At 35.7% G+C, this 15,359-nt stretch overlaps 1 long non-coding RNA gene across 2 annotated transcripts in view; it reads left to right on the forward strand.

The window, feature by feature from the left end:
- The first annotated feature begins 540 nt into the window (after positions 1 to 540).
- Positions 541 to 15,359, forward strand: part of LOC142318483 (uncharacterized) — a 38,082-nt gene continuing 23,263 nt past the window's right edge. The window contains exon 1 of one of the 2 annotated variants that reach the window (XR_012754943.1): positions 541 to 651. This is a non-coding gene — a long non-coding RNA (uncharacterized LOC142318483). Of the gene's footprint in view, positions 652 to 11,843; positions 11,937 to 15,359 lie in introns of those variants that run through there. The other variant, XR_012754944.1, reaches the window with a different exon arrangement.

Raw genomic sequence — 15,359 nt, forward strand, 5'->3', positions numbered from 1 at the left:
TTTATGTAGAAGGGTTGAGAGAGTTCACCTCTGAATTTCACTCTGGACTGGGTATCGGTTAAAGTTAATTTTATCATGTTTACGAGTTTAGGGTGAAGGCCCAGGTTTCTCAGAATATTCAGCATGGATGGTCGGTGTATACAATCATAGGCCCTTTTAAAGTCGACGAAGGTGATTATTAGTTGTTTTTTCCGTCTTTAATATAAGTCCATCATAAGTTTTAGGGATATTATTTGTTCCGGGCAACCTCTCCATGGCCTAAATCCCCCTTGGTATTCCCCTTCTGTATGTATATATTAACAATATAAGGCAAATACTACATCAATGTTGTAAGCCCTTTGTTTACAGAAATTTCATTAGTTAACAAAGTAAGAATTAAGTAAGGTAAATTGCCTTACTCAGTTTCTGTAATTTAATTTTTATTTAAGACTATGTGGTATTAATGTAGTAATATTTTTTAACTATTTATATAATTTAATTTTTAGCTGGGCTTTAGTGATTTTCTTTTTCAAACATTTTATGCAGTTTTTTTTTACTTTTTTGAAAGGATTCTGCATATACTGAAGAAGGAGAAGGAATGTGGTCTGGAGGAGAAAGTAGAGATGATTCTCCACAACAGATATATCCTTCCACTTGGACAGCTCAAAAGAGGTAATTATTTTAACCTACTGTGTTACTGTTTGTTATAGTTACAATTATATTTTTTGTGTTGGCTGAGTGATTTATGCATATTTAATGATTTTACTTGATTTAATTAACTTCTGAATAATAAGAAACTGGAAAATCATATTTAGTTGTACTTGTTTCTTTCTAAGTAAACTAAAGTCTACAAAGCTATTTGGTAAAAAAATTTTGTGTAACTTCTTTTATAGACAAAGGTACAATAAGAATCTGAAGACAAACTGGTTGTAAAATGTTAGCCGATAGAGTGAAATTTTTAGTTAGACTTTTTGTTACAAAAGTATTATATTCTAACCGTAGAAAAGAATCCATAGAAAAAAGAATCCATACTAACCGGTGACTAGCAGTTGCCGACTTAAGTTGTTGTTATATTGCCTCGAATTACGAGACATTTACGACATTGGCTCATTAATAAGTAGAAATAGGCGCGTAAACGTAGGTTGGTTGACTAACTGCCACAGAATGTTGTACAGTCCCGACGACGTGTACGTAAAATACTGTTGTTGCAGAAAATCGCAACGGTATTGCAGTGCAAGTTTATGGAATGGAATGGAATGCAAAGTTGGCAGGAGTCTATTACTCCCTACTTTATCGCAGAACCTGGACAGAGTCCCTTGCTGCTGGATCATTCTAATCGGGCTTGTTTTTAAAAGGATTATTTTTTAATCTCGGATCTAATTTTTCAAGTTTTGTCTATTATTATTTTAGTGAATTTAAGACGGATTTAATTGCATTCCAATCCGTTGTAAACCAGCGTTATCGAACCCATTTCATGGGCCGACCGCGGAAGGCTAGGCTTATAAAGCCTGTCCTCCCGACGTAATTCCCCTTCAGACCGTCCACTGAAGTCCTTTCGGTGCTAACTCTTTAATAGGCTAGCAGGAATACGCCACAACGGGGCACTAGCTATAAGGAGGGAGCAATGCGTCCCCTTTTCCGGAGGAGTCGCAATTGCTGGGATATTTTGTCTTACTGTAAGTTTTTTTAAATTTAGACCGCGTTTTTGTTTTATGCGCGACTTACCGTGTTTGACGTCTTCAAACTATATAACTCGCGAAAACTTTTCACTCGCGACCCCGGAAACGCGTCTGACGCACTATTCCGTTTATGGCTCATGCGATATGGAGGCCCCTAAGCCTGGTTTGTCGATTTTCGGCTACCGCACCGCACCATCACGGTGGTTCGTCCAGTACGGCGTGAGGCCGCTTCCTTACAACTGTCGGAGTTGGGTCCTCTCGGCAGATGTCCCGAAGATGACTGTGTTCGGACACAGCCGCTCTCCCGAACAGTCTGCGCGCCTGCGCCACCCCCACCTCGGACACGGATTGAAATCTCGCATCAGATCGGAGAGTGGCGTTCCTGACGAACCACGGAGCTCCAAAGATCGTCCGCAACGCGATGTTTTGGACGGCCTCGATCTTCTTTTGAAGCGAGGAGCTCAACACTGCCCCCCATGCCGGGTAAGCATATGTTAGAATCGGCAGTACGTACAGCCGAAAAATGAGGAGCTTAGTTGCCAGTGGGTACGGGCTGGCACTGTTCAGCACTGGGTATAGCGAGGCTCTGGCGGCCTTAGCCCTCCGGGTCGCATAATTTACATGTTCGCCGAAGGTAAGCCGCCTGTCCAACACCACCCCCAGGTACTTAACTGTTTTCTCAAAAGGGATTTTCTCCCCTGAGATTTCCAGCTCTCTGGTCGGTTTTCGTGTCTTGCATGTGAACATCACGGCCACCGATGTTTCACCGTTGACCCCGATTCTCCACATGTCGAGCCACGGTTCCACTCAGTCCAGCTGCCTTTGGAGCCTCCGGACCGCGTAATCCACATTTGCGGATTCGTAGAAATATGCCTTGTCGTCTGCGTAAAGGGCCGTTTTGACCCCTTCCGACAGCGGCATATCGTTCACGTACAAAGTGTACAAGAACGGGGAAAGTACTGCTCCTTGGGGAACCCCAGCGGCTATTTCTCTGGTAGAGGAAATCGTTTCCCCTACGCGCACGACAAAATGTCGGTCTAGCAGATATGACCGCATCAGTCTGACATAGCGGTACGGGATCGCCGATCGCGCTAGCTGCAAGTTTACAGTACGGAGCCAGAGGCCGAGAAGCAATTTACTGCGATACTGCCGCCTCCTGTATTAATATATTGTATCGCCATATATTATGCACCTTATATTATTACTTATTCACAAGTAAATAACCGAAAGTGCTATAATGCTGAGAGCATCCTGGTGGATGAATCAATTCCAAGAATTACCAATAAAATAAAAATCTTGTTTGTAGCTAGGAAAGTTAGTGCATATATGAAACCATTAAGAAAACGTTTTTTAGCCAGTTAAGAAAGAATTGGTTGCAGAATTATTTCCTACTGCATTTTAAGTTTTTTATTTCCCATAATGTGGAACAGAATGAAAACAATTACATTTAAACTGAACATGAATAAAGATATTCTTAAGTTAATTTTTTTCATAAAGGTTTCTATGGAAATGAATTTCGATTTCCATGGTTTCTCAGTTTTATAAGTTATCTTTATTAATATAAAAAAAATCAAATTTAAAGTAATAAATATTTATTATCCTGTTATAATGATTAATTTATTAATCTATCAGATTGTGATTAAGGATTCCATGAAGGTAATAAATATGACTTCGTACTAATTTTAATAATTCATATTAACATAATAAGTACAAACAACTGGTAACCATGGCAATACCAAAATAACAAGTTTGTTTACATTTTTAGAAAGAAAATGTCAGGACTGAGCATACACTGCTCTCCAAAAAGTCTTACAAAGTTATTTACTCATTTAAATTATGATCAAATTTACAAGTAATAAGAATGGTAAAAATAACAGTTTTTGAATTGCAGGTTTAATACAATTATACATATGAAGTAGTGCAGACAATAATGTAACAAATAAATGATCTATACAGTAACTTATGTTAAAAACAAAAAAGGTACAATTAACACTTAAAATGTAATGTAATAATATCATGCAATTGTACACAACTTATAAAATCGTAGTGTTGTATTTATCAAGATAACAAAATTACAAGGCACATATTGCCAAGTCATAATGGAAATGTCTAAATTCATGTTTAGAACAAATTGTGATCATTTATGAATGACAAATAGTAAGTAATAGTTATCTCAAAACATAAATTGTAATTATATTCACTTATTTAAATATACAATGAATCAAAGTTAAATAGAATAAATCATAATTCTCACAAATAGATTAGTTTATGTATAATCATAAGTAACTACATGACTATAAATAATCTGATTATCTTAATCAGTATATACACAGCATTGCATCCATATAGCATCTCTTATAATATTGTTTTATGCATTAAGAAGTATCAATCGGCCAGGACAGTCACATGCCAATGGAAATAATATGTAAATTATCCAGGGTAAGCTAAACCCCTAGATTGATTTTACCTAGCATCACAAAGGATTTATTTAGGATTTATTTAGTAATATTGTTCATGAAGCCTCATGCGTCAAGATGTATCCATTGGCCAGAGCAATCACATGTCAATGTCAGATTAAGTGTACATGATCTAAAGTGGACTAAACCTCTAGAATAGTGGTATGCAGCATTGCAAAGATCTAGGTTTTCTTTGGTAATGTTGTTCGTGAACCTCATGTCTCAAGATGTATCAACCTTGATAGTCTAACCCCAAGCAAATGATAAAATTTTTTTAGAGAGATGTTGAAAGTTTTATGCGCTATACTAACAATACTTTGCCATAGAAAACACTGACTCGAGACTTCAGGTTGGTAATATATTACTGTTTTACTTAGTGGCTATAATAATAGGTTAAGAGGTGATGGTTTTGGCTTGAATAAATTTGAGATCTGATCAACAGATTGTATTAGAATGTTATACATTACCCCAATTGTTTTTTTAATGATTTAAACACTATTGATTAACAATAATCAATAAAATAAAACCGTAAAACTGTTGTAGCTATTGAAGATCTAGCAGTAAATTCAGATGCTTTTTTCAGTTTACAGACTACATGTTATAATTTTAAAGATATGAAAATGTTTTAGATTTTAGAAAACATTCATGAGTTTGGTAGTGTTAAAAATGTGTGTAATAGTAGTGTAGTGTAATGTAACATAAATGAAGAGTGCAGATATTAAAAAATATATAACATTATTTAAGTCTAATTTTCATATCGTTGAATTATCTAATATTCTAATGCGAAAAAAAATTGAAGTTTGGGCAACTTAAAATAAACTGGTCAATGTGTTGTTGATATGAATTAATGTGTATTCCAAGTATGAAAAAATCCCTGATGGAATCATATGTTAAATAATTTTACTTTATTTTTATCCAGAGTTATTTTTCAATATTGGCTTTATTAAGGATAAATAATTCCACATTTACCTACTCTGTCAAAATCTAATGCTTATTCTGTAACTCTTGTAATAGCATTTAAAAAAAATTCATATTTCTCCATTATTCTTTCCCTTACTTACCTGTCCCTATTCTAGTTTAATCCCTATGTACTTTTGTGTCCATAAAGCCTGATATTTTAGATATTCTAAAGAATTAAAATAGAATAGTAATTTGGATTTAGATTTTTAACTCATAATTTAGTAGTGTCTTCGGTTTTGTTAGATGTTGTGAAGTTCCATAGAACCTGAAAGTATACTTCTACTTTTACTAGTAGTAAAATAAATAATTTTGCACTCACTGTTAGCTAACTTCTATTAACTCTGCATACATTTGATCCTGGAACTGGCACTTGAAGGGTCTAATGAACGATGATAAGCGATTTTTCTTCCTTCTGGTGAGAATAACACTGGCATCTGGATAACCTGAAGTCTTCTATTGAAACATTTTAATTAACTCTTACTAAAATACCCTTTTTTGTTTTTACATTGCACATTCCAGGTGATTTTTATTTCCAGTTATTAAACTGGAAGACCTAGTATTAATTTTCATACTGCATATTTGTTATGTTCTTATTAACATATTTACACCCAATCACATGCTAGAATTTAATGTTATTTTTTAACGCAAATGAAATTAATATAATAACACCGGCAGCATACTGCCTCCTGTTTTTTCTTTGTTTTTGCTTGCTTGACATTTCTCCTGCCACCAACCCCATTCGGTTGCCCAAAAGCATAAGAACAAATGCCTGTGCTACAAACGGCTACTCAGCCTCGAAACAGTTTAGCGACCAGTGTCCTAACTAGCTCCTAGAACTAACCTAAAAGCGTGAGCAAAATAAGCGTGGTACAATACACCACTCACTTGTGTGTCCCATCACCCACTTGTCATATATCACTAAAATGGGTAGGTGCATCCTGTCAACTACTAATACATATATGACTATCAATAATTAAATTTATCTCGTCAAAGACAGCAGGAATTCGCTGCCACACCTAGGTTGCTGAATGCCAGCAAATACCTGTTCACCATTAAAGCGCTTGGAGCCTTAATCTGGCTGGTAGCCAGCCATATCTCTTGGTTAGCTTCCTACAGCAGCGCGGTGGGAGTCTTTTCCCTTAGGCAAACTACTGATGTCGGCTGAACAAAGCAACTGCATCAAGGAACGTCCACACAGTCCGACAATACGGCACCCGCCACATTGACTCGCCGCTTGTGAGTGGCCAATTTTCCCCTTGACCTCTAAGTTCCAGGATGGCCTGAGTTCTGCCCCCCCCCCCCCCACCAAGAACAGGGCAGCCGAACATCATGTGTTCGAATGGATCTCCCTGCAGACGCACAGCTCATCAGCTGCCAGGCGGAACCGAAACAAATAATGGTTTAAATTTACATGGTTGGAGAGCACTCGGGCTCCTGTTGCCCTTAAAACGAAGAAGAGGCATACCATCCCCCCAGATCCTGTATAAATCAATACAAGGACCTTCCCTTAGTCGGGGCGGGCCATCTTGCTGCCATGCTTCCATCGCGAGCTACTACTAGGTACTTTCTACAATTAGCTGCACATCCTTAAACAGAGCCGTGCGATCAGACAAGTAGTCACGTACTAAGGCCTGCAGGGCTACGGGAACATTGCAGCGTTCCAACTCATAGTGGACAGAACTCCAACACAAGGATAGAAATGCTGCCTCTGTCTATAAAAATTGCCAAAACATATTTACAGTCGGCGCTTTCCACCTCAGCAAGAGCATTTAAGATGAAATCCTCGGTGCCAACCCCTTTCATAAAGCCATACTGGTCTCGATTTAGAAGTGAGTTCATATCGATGTTTTCCCAGAGCCATTCCACAACCAGCCTTTCAAGCAACTTGCCAATTACCGAAAAGAGACTGATGGGCCGATAACTGCTGACCTGGCTTTAGCGTCCAGAACAACCAACATTCTGATGCTCAGGAGACCGTCCAGAATCTGCCCCAACTTCGCCAAGCCATTAATACTCCATCCAAGCTGGAAGTATCCAGACACCAGTACAACATCGAGCGTACCCCTCGTGACTTGCACGACGGTGAACTGCTTGTCAGAAAATTGAGGCATCCAGAAGACACCCAACAATCCCCGGGCTGACTACGACTGCAGAGAGCGGCCGTTCCCCATGAGAATGAATAACATCAACCCCGTGGAAGCCGACCACACTATCCTCGACCGTGTACGGCTCCTGGACCAAGAGGACCTCGAGGTCGTAGTCCTCAAGGATTCTCATGGCTTCAGTGGTGGCCGCCCGGGGATGGTGCAGGCTTAACTGCCCCAGACGCGAGCGTTCAATATGGTGACGACCGTTCTCGAAAGCTTCTCCCAATTCAGGTGTCGCCATATGCCGCATTATGCACGATCTTTGCCCGGGGTATGTCGTGCGACCTGCATTACTTACCCCCGACCCAGTGTCCAGCATCAAAGCCTTTCACAAAGACATAAGAAACGCACTTTGCAGGCGCGGTCTAACTAGGTCCTTGCCTTGTGTCCTGCAAGGACGCAATGACAACACCCAACCACCAGCCACCAAGACCTGCCGGATCACCCAGTGGCTCTTTGAGGCTTCCTTCCGCCTTAACTGCCGGACCACCTTGGTCCCCTTGAGAAAGTCTTCGACAGCCATATCCAACGCTGGATTTTGGCTGTCTATCGCTTTGAGGATTTCGGGCTCCTCTGCCCTCGTTGCCCTAGGCAAACTTATACTCCCTTGCTCTCCCTGCACAGTTCCGACCGAACTCTTCACCGCACAGTTCGACGCAGAGGTATTGGCAAGATTTTTCGTGCAATCCGCCACTGCACGAGAGGGTAGGGCCCGCCCCCCTTGTGGAGACCTCCATGACTAGCTTAGAGGACCCTGGCCTCGGCGGAGAACTGACAGTGAATTTCTCGGCAGGAAGGGGTCACTGGTAACCAAGTCAGTCCTTGGCCAAACCAACCAAGTTCTCGAGACAATGTCCCCGGGATTGCTCCATAGCAGCTTACTAACGAGAAAATACACCAACTGCACTGTCAGGCACTACAGCTGCAGCAAGGCCACCTGTCCTCACGGAACCCCGTTCGAAACAGTCAAGGTTAAGAGCTCCTACTCTAGACCACCGGCGAGGTCGGAGCGAAATCGCTTCCCGAACCTGCCAGAGGATCTGGAACTTTCCTTGGCTCCACGAACTGCAAAGATGGGAACACCGACACACAAAGAAAACGTCTTTATTTAGCCGACGGCGGCCTTCCTGCAACACATTTTTCCGCTGTTTCGTATAACACTTCGCCGCAACGTAGGTTGGTTGACTAACTGCCACAGAATGTTGTACAGTCCCGACGACGTGTACGTAAAATACTGTTGTTGCAGAAAATCGCAACGGTATTGCAGTGCAAGTTTACAGTACGGAGCCAGAGGCCGAGAAGCAATTTACTGCGATACTGCCGCCTCCTGTATTAATATATTGTATCGCCATATATTATGCACCTTATATTATTACTTATTCACAAGTAAATAACCGAAAGTGCTATAATGCTGAGAGCATCCTGGCGGATGAATCAATTCGAAGAATTACCAATAAAATAAAAATCTTGTTTGTAGCTAGGAAAGTTAGTGCATATATGAAACCATTAAGAAAACGTTTTTTAGCCAGTTAAGAAAGAATTGGTTGCAGAATTATTTCCTACTGTTAAGTTTTTTATTTCCCGTAATGTGGAACAGAATGAAAATAATTACATTTAAACTGAACATGAATAAAGATATTCTTAAGTTAATTTTTTTCATAAAGGTTTCTATGGAAATTAATTTCGTTTTCCATGGTTTCTCAGTTTTATAAGTTATCTTTATTAATATAAAAAAAAATCAAATTTAAAGTAATAAATATTTATTATCCTGTTATAATGATTAATTTATTAATCTATCAGATTGTGATTAAGGATTCCATGAAGGTAATAAATATGACTTCGTATGAAGAGGTATGAAATATATTTTTTTTTACATTACATTATTTTCTCTTCATAAATATTATATTAAGAAGCAGGAAACCACAGTTAGCTCACTTGTAGTTAAAGGATTAAATAATACATATTTTGATTCTTGAATGAAGTATTTAAAGTAGTATCTTTAATTCAAGGGGTTACTGATTTTAGATCTTTAATTTACAATAAGCAATGGTATGTATGAGCACAGGGTACTGTCTTTTTTTAAGTATGAGTGTATAAAACTGAAGTTTTATTATATTTTATTGTGCATACTTAGTATTTCTTCCTTTACAGACAACAGTTTTCAACAAAATCAATTTTGTAGTATTGAATTCATAGTGATCAACATATAAACATTAGTATTGACATTTTACTAAAGTCTTTCAGTTATCAATATTAACCTTCACTACTATCATATTGATGTTTATTTTAATATTAATAAAAACTATACTAGTCTGTCTTTTGCTAATGACCATGTGAATATGATCTGTGCTGTAAGATTAAATTAGTAATTTTTTTACCATTATCTTGTTCACAATGACAGGTAATGAGAATCATATTTTCGCTAACTTAGAAATGGCTGATATGTATTTAATGTACCGTCTCGAACATTGGTACATCCCTAAGGCAAGACGGTTGTATCAGGAACAATTTCCTGAATGTTTATTACCTTCTCACATAATATTTTCATGAACACCCAAATTCAAAGAGTTGTGTTAGATGAAACATCTAGCTACCTTGAAAAAATTACTAGAGAGTGAGTCTTGGAGTTCAGTACACACGCTATTTCAAGGTTCTTGGTTCGTTAATGTAAGAAGCTTGCTCAGTGCCACCACTGTCTCGCTGGTTTAACCACATTTTTATATATATATATGTATCATAAGAAATGCTTCCTGTATAGCTATGCCCCAAAGCTCTTCACCAAAGTATTGGGAAGCACAGAGACATCTTGTATGAACCAGTCTCCTCTGCCTCTGCCTTCTGGCCAAGACCAACATTTTTGTCTTCTCCATGACCAGTTACAGATATTTATTGAATAGCCCACCTCTCACTTAACTTAATGGCTTTGTTGCCCCTGTTCATCATGTTCTGCTTGGTCCTGTCCACTAAGACCAGAATAAAGGCATCAATAAAGGTGACCAGGCAACACCCTCAGGGATTGTTAAGCTCCAGAGCTCATCTTAGACAACATTCCACAATATGGGTAACAGCACGGATCCCTACGACACATCCTGATTGACTATAAACATGGCCCTGTATTTAACAATAGATGTGATGATATTCAAAGCTGATTTTAATTTGAGCGAGCTGTAATTTAACATTTTAAAAAACCAGACACATCAAATGTGAAGCCATTGCCACTTCTTTAATCAGAATAAACAGAAAGTTACAGCCTCTGATATATAATCGTAATATAATAGAGTTTCATGGGCGCTATCTAAGATCTAACATGTGATGCAATTATCAGTCGGTAGTCACAGCGAGCACAATCTTTTGAGTTATCAGATATCAAAGAGTCAGCCTAGAGTGCCCTATTCGCAAATGGCTGATAATAACCTCCTCTCGACGGTAATTTCTGCTCGAGAAGTTCCACGGTGACAGTTTTCTTAATTGAGTGAATTTTTATTGTTCATGGTAGCATTCCATTCACATTGCCATTCATCATGAACCACCCTATTTAGGAAACAGAGATCGTTGGAAGCGATGCGATTGGTGAAAGGAAGCTGGAAACAAGCCTCCTTTGCTGCACATCAGCGCGCTCATTACCTGAAATCTCAATATGGTTGGGATCAAGCTTCTGCTGGATCCCCAACCATATTGCGGTAATAACACGCTGAATCTCACAGACAACAGGGTTAATTGGAGTACACATTACTAATTGCCTGCAAGACACTCATGAAAACATGGGAAGCCAAACAAATATGTTCTGCTGTCAAATACAAAAATCACAGCTAACAGAATTAATGTTTTTAGAGCCATCCGCATCCGCATATGCTGTAGCATCAGGATTCAGGCAATTTATAAAAAAATGTTCGCAATATCGATTTGTATTCTTTTTATTATACTGACAAAGATCAAAGCAGTAATTAAAAGAGAAGGCCGTCAAGGGCCTTCTTTTCTTTTGAGCAGAGAAAAGGCGCTGAGTTCTGATGCCTATCGGAACAGTAGATATAGGTTGTTCCTGTAGCGATTAAAATGCCGGTTGAGATACCACATCAAAAGTTGGATGACATGGTTGCGCTTTAATGCCTTTCACACAGGAGCAACTTTATTTCTTCTTCTAATTTATTTAAAATAAATAACTCGCCACCAGTTGCGATGGTTTATAACCGCCCAATGATTGTGGTGCTGTTACAATGCACAAATTCCTAATAAAATTTATATTGGTAAACTAACAATCTTTTAATAAATATTTATGGAACATTAAAATGCTTAGAGAAAAAGAGAGGTGTCTAATATGGCCAACCATTTGTTGCAATGTAAGTGTAGTATTTCTGATTATAAAAATAATTTAAACATTTTTGATATTTGTTACAACAATAAAAAATGAGTATACTTGAAAAATATTATATTTATAAATTTAAACAAAAGTTCGAAATGATTAATTAACAGATCGTTTTTGAAGATTATGTTTTAATTAAAGATATAGTGCGTTGTAGCAGTTGGCAACGGAATAACAATGTAGTTTGACGTTTTAAATATTCCGATGTGGGTATTGGCAATGGCGTTGCAAATTTCGTGGTCTTGGAGTGTTTGTTTGTAAGTTTTTATTTCATTTTGGTTTTTGTTATTTGTTGATGTAATTGTAGAATTATGTACCGACTGATGATGCCTGATCCTGCGAAAGTCGACTATTGGTATTTGTTTTTTTTTTACCTTTTTATTTTGCCGAGTTTGGTGGTAAGTTATATATATTTCTAATAAGTCGACCAAAATATTTATTTAATTGCATTACGTTCACATTACTGTAACATAAAAATGCTAATGTAACATTAATTATTTTATGAACAATTTTCCAGATGCTCAAAATATAATTTCAGACGTCCAGGTTTTTTGGACGTTGGCATTTTTCAAACAGAATTCTCAAGCCCGTAATTTTCCTAATAAAATTCTGAAGTCCGTAAAACCGAACGTAGGCACTATAAAGGTTAAGTTTATGTTATTATAACATAAATATGATGCTCTACATCACCAGACAGAATATGTTCTACCCTCAATCAACTTCTAATAAAGTATCTATTGTCTTAATTTACCATTCTATCGTAACTAAATTATTCTTAAGTTCCCTGTGATAGTGTCTAGGGACTCTTGTTTCCTTTCCAGAAGATTGCAAATAAAACCAGTAGTCTCCATATGTGTGGTAAACTTATATCCTCTAAAATCTAGAATTTCCATCCAATTCTACTGGTTTAGTACAAAATACTATAACTTCTGATATATAAGCTTATCTTTCTTAAATATTTAATAATGCCAATCACTTTTCTATTTTACATTTTCCAGAAGATTGCAAATAAAACCAGTAGTCTCCATATGTGTGGTAAACTTATATCCTCTAAAATCTAGAATTTCCATCCAATTCTACTGGTTTAGTAAAAAATACTATAACTTCTGATATATAAGCTTATCTTTCTTAAATATTTAATAATGCCAATCACTTTTCTATTTTACATTTTCCAGAAGATTGCAAATAAGACCAGTCTCCATATGTGTGGTAAACTTGTATCTTCTAAAATCTAGAATTCCTTTCCAATTCTACTGGTTTAGTACAAAATACTATAACTTCTGATATATAAGCTTATCTTTCTTAAATATTTAATAATGTCAATCACTTGACATGTTATAATGTGTTAACATTTTTTTAAAATGTTTATTATTTAATTTTTTTAAATGTTTATTTTTTCAAAATAAACATGTTTATTATAATAATAAAGAACTGTGATATATCATGATGTGCAGGCTATTCATTGCTATAACATATCACAGTTCTTTATTATTATAATAAACATGTTTATTTTGAAAAAATAAACATTTAAAAAAAAAAAATAATAAACATTTAAAAAAAATGTTTATTATTTTCAAAATAATTTCCTCAGCTTAGGTTGTTTGGTTAGAAAAATGATCAACTTTCAAAGCTCCAAATTTTATCTTTAAAAAACATATTTTTTCATCTTTATCCCTTTATTAAGAGTGTTTTAATCCATTTTAAATATTGTTACTAAATATTGTTATTGTTATTAAATATTGTTACTAATGCTTTACCATGCATGCCCTTTCTTCTTCATGTTAATCATTCATTCAAACTCGTGGATTAGATGTTGAATTATCTATCTTCCCATTTTAACTTTTCCTGCCTACATTCATCCTCTGTGTGGTGTTCTCACCACCACTAATTCACATTTCTTGTTTACATCCTCCCTCATCTTAATTATTCATTTCCTGGGACTTTCTTTTGGTATTATTTCTGCAGTCTTGTTATTCTCTCCATTTACTACAAATTATCTGCATCTACAAATTCTCTTCCCACTTTTCCATAAAAGTAACTTACCTAATTTTCTCAGCTTGTTTTCCCCATCATGTCCTCTATCATAATATTATTGTAATTAATGTTACTTTCTCTTAAATTTCATTATTTTTGCTTTTTCTTATTTTAAGATTGAATTTGTTACGAACAACAGAATTCATTATTTCTTCCAAAATGTTTTAACAAACTTTAGTGGAGATTTCAATTCATTTTTATTTTTTACATATGTTTAAATCTTATCTAATAGATAATTTGAGTAATTCTTTCATTTGCTTGTAGAGAAGATTTCTCTGACGATCTCGTTGCAAATTTTTTCACGTAACTAAGTTGAAAACTTAGTTACGTGAAAAGTAAAGACAAAGTTACATTGTCTACAGAGGTAATTAAATTTTTTCTACTTTTTTGTCATTATTATTATTGGATTGTTATAGTTTAATGATTCACAGCCTAATGTTAAAATGATATTTAAAGCATTTCTCTTCAAAAATTTAAGAAACTTCATTGGGAAAACCTAAGGTTTTCCTAAGGTTTTTTAAATTATATAAACATTTCCACATTACAGAAATCAGTATCTCTTGTTCAAACTACAGTTTCATTGTGTTATTTCAGCAAACTCCTTTTCTTATTTTTAAGTTGTAGGTTTTTCACCTGTGTATTTCATTAAAATATTATTTTTTTATAATATGGCAGTCTTTTTATTATGCCCATTCAATGTGGGCTTAACATGTAAACGTAAAAAAGAAAAATATTAATTGTTTAAATTTTGAATTTTTTGTTATCCTATGCTATAGAACAAAACTGTGATAAAGTTTTTACTGTACTTTTATTTATAAACATTTTTGTTTATCAGTGTATGCTCTCCTATATGGCATCTATTCTAAAAAGATTATTGTAGTAGAGTTGAAATGATACCTTCCATCTGTTGATAGATATGAAACTTGTTATTATGATATGCCAAGATTTCCACTGACCAAAGGCATGAGAACACACTAATAAAAGATAATTTTATTATCTTTAAATCATGTAATATCTGTCTAATAAAGTATAAGAAAGTGTATATCAGTTTAAAAGGTAGATTTGTAGGGTTATTAACTCACTTTTGACACATTCTCCTCTGTAGATCCATCTTGAGCTACAGTTTTATCTTGTAACTAATCTATTCCTGCCTTCTCACACTTTGGTCACTTTCTTAAAATTTATGAAGTATAATCTGTTGTAGGATATGGTCTATGATTTATTTTTAATTTATTCATCCAAAACTTAATACAGAAAAGTTTATTTTTTTTAAGCGTTATCACACTTATTTTATGCTTTTCAACATATCTATAAACATTATGAAGCTCAGTATTTCTTCCAAGAATAATCTGCCAATTAAATTTACTTTTGCTTTTTTGTGAAATTGAACCACCCCTTATCTAGCTTATTCTCAAGCTTACATTTTTTCCTATATAAATGAAATGGTTATGCAGGATAATTTGAAATATCCTTACAAGTATATTTGCAATATCTGAATAAAAGTCATCAGTTTAGTGATATTTTTTTATTTTTTTATTTATTTGTAACATAAGTTTATTATTCAATAAATGAAGAGAAGTGTCAAAAAGATTTTAAATATCATAGAATTTATTACTTGTGTAAGTGTACTTGTGAATAAGCACTCGTTCCACTATTGCATCAGTATTTTTAGTATATGTTGTGCTTTTACTTTTATAAATGGATCAATGTTTATATCAGTGTTCTATAAACACAATTGTAGCCA

Source organism: Lycorma delicatula, chromosome 1 (genome assembly GCF_047948215.1).
Source record: "Lycorma delicatula isolate Av1 chromosome 1, ASM4794821v1, whole genome shotgun sequence".
NCBI lineage: Eukaryota > Metazoa > Arthropoda > Insecta > Hemiptera > Fulgoridae > Lycorma > Lycorma delicatula.